Here is a 10857-nt window from a genome sequence, read left to right on the forward strand (position 1 = left end):
TTTGTGATTAAATCCCCCCGTAATCCTCTATGCTTATCGGTGCAGAAGGCCAGGGTGAGCATAAGAGTGGCATGCTGTTCCTTATCCCCTCCCAGCGTGGGCCTCGATGCTGATCAGAGGAGAGGGGGACACAGGTGGAGACCTGGAACAGTGTCATCATGGCTCCTCAGACAGAAGAAAAACAGTCTGGCTTTGACGACGGGGGCCGGATTTAGCAGGCCTTTGGAAATGCCAGCCAAATGCCTTTTTCTCTCGTCTCTCCGATTCATCCTCTCAAAACAATATCATTGTGGAACGAGGACATTAGTGGAGACTGGAGAGAGGGTTGAATATTGAACTGGGGTGAATCTGATCAGAGCTAAAATCCCTCAGGAACAAAAGAGAAGATTAAAACAGAAGCGAACAGAAGCAATGGAGGGACAGCAAATGCCTACTGCCTGAAGGAAATTACACAGACCCTTTGTAAGCATTAAAGGAATAAGGCATAGTAGAACTAGGTGTACAAATTGTGTGAATTTCTTTGACGGGACTAACTGAAATGTTTCCAACAGATGAAATATAAAAAGCACGGTTGCAATTGAAAGAGAACACTGGAAATTATCAGACCAAAAGGTGAGGACACATCAGTTCACCTGACAAAAGACGGACTCCAAAGATTAAACTGCTAATTGTATGTGTATTTTACATTTATTGTACTTTTCACAGCATTTGTCAATAATAACATCTGGAAATACTCTGGATACATTCAGTAACATAATACGAATAGTCATTGCAATTTTGGGGTAGGTGAAATATAAGAAAAAATGATTGCAAGGGTTTGAATGAGAGGCGTAACTGGTGTCTTCAAGTGGACACACACACCTCTCCAAACTGTGCACAGTTCTCAAGGAAAGAGCCTTCAACAATAAGGTGCTTATTTGATCTCTCCTAGCTTTGCTGTTAAGGAACTAAAGCAAGCACACTTTTTTTTGTTTGGAACACAGCCCTGCATCCACACCATCACACAATTACGGTTATTGTTTACGCAATGAAAAAAATATATATTATGAATTAGAATTTTGGTCAGGTGGGCATCATTAGAATTTTTATTCTACTGCCAACATGACTACCTGAGGCACTTCAGACAGACATATTGTAACTGTGGTGCGTATAGAATAGAGTCATGAGTGCATTCAAGTGCACGTTCCACAGCTAATTTTCTTCACAAAATGACAAACATAGGCTCACCCTGTTCAGGACAACTCAAATATGGACATTTGAAGTGCACATTTGGACTGGGTGTATGGTTTGCTTGTATGACATCAACGCAGTATTTTTACTATCATCCTCAAAGTCTCATCTGTCAGAACCCATCGATTCCTCTCGATTTACAGCGACATTTGTTGCGCGTAGTACGCACGTTTAGAACGGCTGTCAGTTGAATCCCATACAACACTGTAAAGTGAAGAGCTCTGACATCATATATAGTACGTTACTGTACAGCCACTGAGTTCCAATTATGGTGCATATCAGTGATCAAATCTGCAATGTTCAACCTTTATATGGGATGACAGGGGCTGTGATTGTAAAGGGATACAATTAGTAGCTTTCCGAGACGTTCATATTAAATACCTGCTGTTAAAGGTCTTGATAGAACTGGAGAGGAGAGGCTAACGCTCATATAAAGGATGGTTTCTGCAATAAGCCAGTATCAGGCCACAACGAATATTGGTATCACCAGTCAACATCATTAAATAACTAACCTCCCACTGGTCACACACTGGTTGAATCAACTTTGTTTCCCCGTCATTTCAATTACGTTATGTTGAACCAACGTTAGACGTTGAATTGATGTCTTTTCCAAGTGGCCTATAGATAAAATGTTATTTTACTCTACTCCTTTTTTTAAGAGAAAAAAAAAAGTGAAGTCCAGTGAGAATAAAGTATTCTACAGTAAATGTTCGATCTATAACTCTTGACTTCTTGAAAAGGTGAACTAGCTTCCCTCCAAAAGCTTACAGCTCTGTCGCCCTATCCCATTTCATCCAGGACATATCCCCAACCTCTCAGTAGCTCATAATTCCTTTACACTGCCACACTGTATAAAATCACGGGGCATGCATGCACAGACCTTCCTCACACAGCCCCTCTGCTCCATGTTAACACCCATCATTATTAATCTAATCAATTATAGAATCATTTGACGAGCTAAAGGCTAAGCAAATGTTATAGAGAGTAAGCCTGCACTACACATCACGCTTCCCAATTAGAAATTGACAAATTATCCTTCTGTCAGGACCATTTGAATTCTGGTGAGCGTGATGATGTAAAAGTATTGAGCATTCAATAGGACAAAACTCTGTTCAGTAACTAGGCTTAATTATGGTTTTCTGATACAACAGGGTTCGGATCCCTCAGGAGCGAACTGCCCTGTCTTGACGTCTTGTACATGGAGAAAATGCTAAATCCTTCGCCATAATCGCTGAGCTTTGATTGCATTTTACCCCAGCCTGGTCTCATAGACTAGAAGTAACTTATGGCTTGGGGGTAGAAGCTGTCAAGAAGTCTTTTGGAACTAGACTTGGTGCTCCGGGTACCGCTTGCCATCCGGTAGCAGAGAGAAGAGTCTATGACTAGGGTGGCTGGAGTCTTCAACAATTTTTAGGGCCTTCCTCTGACACCGCCTGGTATAGAAGTCCTGGATGGCTGGAAGCTTGGCCCCAGTGATGTTAAAGTTCATATAAGGAAAAAAGATATGCATCTGTTGGTCTCAGATACCTTAAGGGTGTGGTTCAGGTAGGGGCGTGGTTCAGAAAACCAGTCAGTATCTGGAATGACCATAATTTGCATCATGCAGCATGATACATCTCTTTCGCATAGAGTTGATAAGGCTGATTGTGACTAGACGTCCCCAGGTACTTCGTCTAATAGAAAGGACACAGTGCTCTATCTCCAACTCTACGCTAACCAAAGAGTAAAGATAATTAGCAATGATCTAACAAGGAGGGGAAGATGCAGATTCGATTTTCCATGGCATAGTTCAATTATATAATTGTATAATGAGGGATACCTGGAGAAAATTGAATCTCTCTGAAATGAAAATGATTGGCCCTCCCTTCAGTAAAATATATTTTTACTGACCCTCCCTGAACTTTTGAAAAAAAACTATTGACCATCCCCTATACCCAAAAGAATAATTAAAACATAAAGTGGATAGCAGAGAAAATGTGTACCATTTACCCTCACTCCTACAGTAGGACAAACCAGAGCCTTTAATATTAAGTTTTTGCCATGTAATGCTTGATTTTGCAAGAGTTACATGGCAAAGTAGCCGGAAGGTTGTGGATTCACAGGCCACCGTGGACAAGGGTGAAAACATATCCATTATAGTCAAAGCACTTGTCACGACTTCGACCGAGGCAGGCTCTCCTTCCCGTTCGGGTGGCGTTCGGCGGTCGTCGTCACCGGCCTATTAGCTGCCACTGATCCTTTTCTCCCCCTCCCTATGTGTTTATTGGGTTCACCTGTTTTGTATTAGGGTTAATTAGTTGGGCTTATTAGTCAGCCGGCCCGCACGTGCGGGATTGTTTGTTTGTAAGTAGTGGTGTTGGTTTTGTGCTACGTGTTTACTGGACTGTGTTTGTTTCCCCCGTGTCTGGGGTTGGTTAAGAAGTTAAGAAGTACACCCAGTGTGTTAGTAGGGTGGCCTAGTTTGTCCGTGTTCATTAAAGAACATTTGTATTTGCACCTGCTGTTTCCTGCGCTTTGACTTCAATCTCCGACACCCAGGCCTTACAGCACTGCTGAATCTATCATCTTATTTAGCCTTTTATAAACCCATTTCATGCAATTCTATGTCATGACTGGAGACAAGCAGAATATTTTTCATTACAACAGAGCATGACAACGAATGAGCACATGCTGTAGTACCAAAAACATTTTGATTTCTATACAGGCTTAAAAATGAGGATAGTCTAAGTTTGGAACAGTGCTAAAGTTGTCTATCAACTGTAAAAATAAAAAAAATAAAAAAACAGAACCAGTTGCAACTGAAGTATCTGATCATCAGTGAATTTGAGAAAAAGCCATTCATTGGTTAAGTTTGGGATCGGTGTCCCTTCCACGGGACGGTTGAGCTAACGCAGGCGAATGCGATAAGCATGAGGTTGTAAGAAACAAGAACATTTCCCAGGACATAGACATATCTGATTTTGGCATATATTGAACATGAAAGTTATTAAATTAGGTCATAAATGCAATGGTTCATTGGATCAGTCTAAAACTTTGCACGTACACTGATTTTGGCCATCTAGTGGCCAAAATCGAAATTGCACCTGGGCTGGAATAATACATTATGGTCTTTCTCTTGCATTTCAAAGATGATGGTACAAAAAAATACAAACGACAGTTGGTTTTTTCTTTGTATTATATTTTACCAGATCTATTGTGTTATATTCTACTACATTCCTTTCACAATTCCACAAACTTCAAAGTGTTTCCTTTCAAATGGTACCAAGAATATGCATATCCTTGCTTCAGGGCCTGAGCTACAGGCAGTTAGATTTGGGTATGCCATTTCAGGTGAAAGTTGAAAAAAAGGGGCTAATCCCATTACATCAGGGATGTACTTGTAACTTTTTTTCATTTGGGAAACTGTCATTTTCAAATGTATTCTATTTTATTCCATGATATTATTGTTAAAAAATAGATTTGTGTTGACTGTGATTAGGGCATGGGAATATAAGAGCATATGCTAGGCTAAATTAACAAACTAGACATGCATAGTTCACCACATGATCCTCAAACCAAAGACTGGCCAAACTTGTGTTTCTAAAAGTGAATTCAAAGGCACCGTATAGCCTATCAAGGCTTTTTTACCCCATTATTATTTAAGGAGTGCATGGTGACTGAAGGAATTGGCTGACAACATCTATGGATAGTAGACTATAATTTTGTCTGTCACAAGATAGGCCTACCTTTAATTTATTGAATAGGGAAAAATAGGCTCCAACACAAAGCACTGTTGTTGTTAGTAGCCTAGAGTCAAATTAAAATGAAAACTTTAAATGAATTAGGTCTTCTCGAATTAGCCTACCTTCAGCACCCATGCGCTGTCCGTCTTCTTGCCATTTCATAGTAATGTATGTAAAGTACTCGAATATGGTTATTGTGAGATCAATAACTTTCCCCAGCTGTCATCCTCAGCAGATCATTGGTGAGAAACATCTTGGTTCCCAGTGCAAAAACCCTGTGCATGTCACGTTCCTGACCTGTTTTCCTTTGTTTTGTATTTGTTTTAGTTGGTCAGGGCGTGAGTTGGGTGGGTTGGTCTAGGTTTGATTTTCTATGTTGGGATTTTGTGTTCGGCCTGGTATGATTCTCAATCAGAGACAGCTGTCAATCGTTGTCCCTGATTGAGAATCATACTTAGGCAGCCTGGGTTTCACTTGTGTTTTGTGGGTGTTTGTTCCTGTGTCAGCGTTTGGGCCACACAGGACTGTTTCGGGTTAGTCACGTTTGCTGGTTTTTGTATTTTGAAGTGTTTTGTTGTTTTTTCATTAAATAATGAACACTTACCACTCTGCTTCTTGGTCCGATCCATGCTCCTCCTCGTCTGAGGAGGAGAACGACTACGACAGCCGTTACAGTGCAGGATATTACAAGGTTGCTTCAGACCGTTCTATGACAGATGCCAGTAGCTGACGCTGTGGTAGTCCATGTGGGGTTAAACGTCATCAGAATGGCTGGCTTGGAACTTCTGAAAATGTATTTTAAAGAACTGATTCTAGCACTGAAAGATTCCAAAAAGCGGCCAATCAGTTCAGGTCGGTTACCATCGTTGGGCCGCGGGTGTGAAAGATTCAGCAGGCTACTGGCATTACACACCTGGCTAAAAGACTACTGTAGCTCTGTTGGAATCACTTTTATATATATGTTTGACACCTTCTGGAAACAGAAGATACTCTACAGGAATGACAGAGTCCATCCAAATCATTGTGGTTCCTGAACTTATCAATGACCCCAAGACCAGCTCAGCTTAATCCCTACCATTGTGAAAATTAGTTGTCATAATACTGCATCAAAAGTACATTATCCCAGGGGTGTTGGCAGACACAATGTAAGTAACTTAATTTATGTCCCCCTAACTGCTCTGAATACCTCTGTTGATCCTACAGCTATTGTATTCAGTAATCATGTGCCTATGAACCAGAGTTACACTGTTAGCACTGAGGCGGTGTAGGAAGTCCACTGTGTGTAGCTCACCGTGCAGCTCCAATTTAAATAAGCTTCCCAGTAAAGTTTCCCAGTCGTCCGGGTTTGTTCTTAACTGACTTGCCTAATTAAATACAGGTTAAATAAATAAATAATGCGTTAAAAATAATCAAGCAACCCAGAAAGAGGTAAGCTAACTATCTCTGAAAGTCACTTAGATAATACCTTTGATGATACATTGGTAGTTGTACATAATGTAGTTATAACATCTACTGAAAAGAAATACCAACGGGGGCGGTGTTGCAGTCTATATTCAGAACCACATTCCTGTAAAGCTTAGAGAGGATCTCATGTTAAATAATGTTAAAGTAATATGGCTACAGGTTAAATCTGCCTCACCTAAAGCCCACTCTTGAAGGAAAGCTACTGTAGACAACCTGTTACATCTGCTCCTGCCACGCCCTCTACTGCTCATCCTGTGTCTCCTTGACCTGCCGCCACTCCCCCAGTGCTCTCTCCCTCTCTCTCTGTGATTGTGTGGGCGGATACATATGTGCTGGAGTCAGAGCAGATCCCCACCAGCTCCAACCTGTTCCATAATCAAGACCTCTACAAATACTCAGTCCTGCCACTTTCACACAGCCAGATCGTAGTCTCTGCTCAGTCAGTGTACGTTTCTAGCCATTTGTTACTATTTAGATCCTCTTGTGCCTGTTTTTTGCCTGACACAGTTTTCCTCTCTGCTACAGTTCTGCCTGCTCTGACTCTGGTCCCTGCCTCCAGTCCCACGTCTCCTCATCCTGCTACTCTGCCCTGGATTCCCCACTTTACTGATCCCTTGAATTCCCCTCCGGACCTGCTTACCCTGTCCCGACACCTCTCGCTCCAGCCTCCGCACCTGGTTTCCTGCAACCCCCCCGAGCTTCCCCTGGCCTGCACTCCATCTCCCTGTGTTTCAATAAATACCTTGGTTACTTCCTCCCAGTCTCCTCGTCTGAGTCTGCTCTTGGGTTTCCCTGTTCCACTCTGCGTAACACAATCAAGTGCTAACAGTCAGTATCTAGATAATATGTGTGAAGTGCTTGATAATGTACGTATGTGATATCAACAGAGAAGTATATTTTCTGGGTGATTTAAATATTGACTGGGTTTCATCAAGCTGCCCACTCAAGAAACTTCAAACTGTAACCAGTGCCGTCAACCTACCAGGGTAGTTACAAACAGCACAGGAATGTGTATTGATCACATCTTTACTAATGCTGCAGAAATTTGCTTTAAAGCAGTATCCAAATCCATAAGATGTAGTGATCACAATATAGTAGCCATATCTAAGAAAGTTCCAAAGTTCCAAAGGCTTGGCCTAATAGTGTATAAGAGGTCATACAATATGTTTTGTAGTGATTCTTATGTTGATGATGTAAAGAATATTTGCTGGCCTGTCGTGTGTAATGAGTAGGAACTAGACGCTGCACTTTACACATTTATGAAATTGCCTATTCCAGTTACTAATAAGCATGCACCCATTAAGAACTGTTAAATCCCTGTGAATTGATGAGGAATAGAAAAATTGTATTGTTGAGAGGGATGAGGCAAAAGATATGGCAAATAAATCTGACAGACCAACCGATTGGCAAACTTACTGCAAATTGAGAAATCATGTGACTAAACTAATTAAAAAGAAAAAAAACTATAATTTGAAACCAAAATAAATTATATAAAGAATGACCGTAAAAGCTTTGGATCACCTTTAAATGACAAAAAGGCAAACTCTGCTCCATCATTCATTGAATGATGGATCATTCATCAACAAACCCACTGATATTGCCAACTGCTTTAATGATTTTTTCATTGGCAAGATTAGCAAACTTATAAGCAAACTTGGACACTACACATCCAAGTACAGTGGGGAGAACAAGTATTTGATACACTGCCGATTTTGCAGGTTTTCCTACTTACAAAGCATGTAGAGGTCTGTCATTTTTATCATAGGTACACTTCAACTGTGAGAGACGGAATCTAAAACAAAAATCCAGAAAATCACATTGTATGATTTTTAAGTAATTAATTTGCATTTTATTGCATGACATAAGTATTTGATCACCTACCAACCAGTAAGAATTCTGGCTCTCACAGACCTGTTAGTTTTTCTTTAAGAAGCCCTCCTGTTCTCCACTCATTACCTGTATTAACTGCACCTGTTTGAACTCGTTACCTGTATAAAAGACACCTGTCCACACACTCAATCAAACAGACTCCAACCTCTCCACAATGGCCAAGACCAGAGAGCTGTGTAAGGACATCAGGGATAAATTGTAGACCTGTACAAGGCTGGGATGGGCTACAGGACAATAGCCAAGCAGCTTGGTGAGAAGGCAACAACTGTTGGCAAAATTATTAGAAAATGGAAGAAGTTCAAGATGACGGTCAATCACCCTCGGTCTGGGGCTCCATGCAAGATCTCACCTCGTGGGGCATCAATGATCATGAGGAATGTGAGGGATCAGCCCAGAACTACACGGCAGGACCTGGTCAATGACCTGAAGAGAGCTGGGACCACAGTCTCAAAGAAAACCATTAGTAACACACTACGCCGTCATGGATTAAAATCCTGCAGCGCACGCAAGGTCCCCCTGCTCAAGCCAGCGCATGTCCAGGCCCGTCTGAAGTTTGCCAATGACCATCTGGATGATCCAGAGGAGGAATGGGAGAAGGTCATGTGGTCTGATGAGACAAAAATAGAGCTTTTTGCTCTAAACTCCACTCGCCGTGTTTGGAGGAATAGAAGGATGAGTACAACCCCAAGAACACCATCCCAACCGTGAAGCATGGAGGTGGAAACATCATTCTTTGGGGATGCTTTTCTGCAAAGGGGACAGGACGACTGCACCGTATTGAAGGGAGGATGGATGGGGCCATGTATCGCGAGATCTTGACCAACAACCTCCTTCCCTCAGTAAGAGCATTGAAGATGGGTCGTGGCTGGGTCTTCCAGCATGACAACGACCCGAAACACACAGCCAGGGCAACTAAGGAGTGGCTCCGTAAGAAGCATCTCAAGGTCCTGGAGTGGCCTAGCCAGTCTCCAGACCTGAACCCAATAGAAAATCTTTGGAGGGAGCCGAAAGTCCGTATTGCCCAGCGACAGCCCCGAAACCTGAAGGATCTGGAGAAGGTCTGTATGGAGGAGTGGGCCAAAATCCCTGCTGCAGTGTGTGCAAACCTGGTCAAGAACTACAGGAAACGTATGATCTCTGTAATTGCAAACTAAGGTTTCTGTACCAAATATTCAGTTCTGCTTTTCTGATGTATCAAATACTTATGTCATGCAATAAAATGCAAATTAATTACTTAAAAATCATACAATGTGATTTTCTGGATTTTTGTTTTAGATTCCTTCTCTCACAGTTGAAGTGTACCTATGATAAAAATTACAGACCTCTACATGCTTTGTAAGTAGGAAAACCTGCAAAATTGTCAGTGTATCAAATACTTGTTCTCCCCACTGTATATCTGACCAAATTATGACAGACAAACATTGTACTTTTGAATTCTGTAAAGTGCGTGTGGAAGAGGTGAAAAAATTATTGTCTATCAACAATGACAAGCCACCGGGTCTGACAACCTGGATGGAAAATTACTGAGGTTAATTAATAGTGGACGATATTGCCACATCTTCACTTTAGCCTATTAGAAAGGATGAGCCCTAAGACCTGGAGAGGAGCAAAAGTCATTCCACTACCCAACAACAGTTGTACTGGCTCAAATAGCCAATCAATTAGCCTGTTACCAACATTTAGTAAACTTCTGAAAGAAATTGTGTTTGACCAGATCCAATGCTAAAACCACAAACCCCCCCAAAAAACGACTTCCTGAATGGATTTTTCTCAGGTTTTCGCCTGCCAAATTAGTTCTGTTATACTCACAGACACTATTTTAACAGTTTTGGAAACTTTAGAGTGTTTTCTATCCAAATCTACCATATACATATCATGTCTTCTGGGCCCGAGTAGCAGGCAGTTTCATTTGGGCATGCTTTTCATCCAAAATTCCGAATGCTGCCCCCTACCCTAGAGAAGTTAAAGGAAAAATCTTTGTCCAGTTTGAGGTTAGTAATTGCTGTTCTGATATCCAGAAGCTCTTTTCGGTCATAAGAGACGGTAGCAGCAACATTATGTACAAAATAAGTTACAAACAATGCGGAAAACAACACAAAATAGTACAATTGGTTAGGAGCCCTTAAAACAGCAGCCATCCCCTCCGGCACCATGCTCACACCTCTATTCCACATCAGGTAACTGATGCGAGCACTATAACAAGATAAAAAATACCCCTTATGGAACAGCAGGGACTGTGAAGAGACATGCATACGTACACAAGCTCTAGCACACGCACTCTAAACACATGCACATTGTAATATTGTTGTATGGTGGTATTATACATTGTATTGTAGATATGTAGTTGTGTAATAATGTTATATGATGTACAGTTTTTTCTTTTGTTTTATATGCAATGTAAGTGCCTTAATGTGTTTGGACCCAAGGAAGAGTAGCTGCTGCCATGGAAGCAGCTAATGGGGATCCTTAATAAATACAAAATACAATTACAAACTCTGATAAATAGATTCATTATGGGCAACTAAATATTTTGTTTTTATTAAAATAAATT

At 41.3% G+C, this 10857-nt stretch overlaps 1 long non-coding RNA gene across 1 annotated transcript; it reads left to right on the top strand.

Moving 5' to 3' along the window:
- Positions 1-291: 291 nt before the first annotated feature.
- Positions 292-7170, top strand: LOC139580215 (uncharacterized). The gene is made up of 3 exons (XR_011675999.1): positions 292-462; positions 552-612; positions 6942-7170. It is a non-coding gene; the product is annotated as an uncharacterized lncRNA (long non-coding RNA).
- The last annotated feature ends 3687 nt before the right edge of the window (positions 7171-10857 follow it).

The sequence above is a fragment of the Salvelinus alpinus genome, chromosome 7 (assembly GCF_045679555.1).
Source record: "Salvelinus alpinus chromosome 7, SLU_Salpinus.1, whole genome shotgun sequence".
In the NCBI taxonomy this organism is placed as follows: Eukaryota; Metazoa; Chordata; class Actinopteri; order Salmoniformes; family Salmonidae; genus Salvelinus; species Salvelinus alpinus.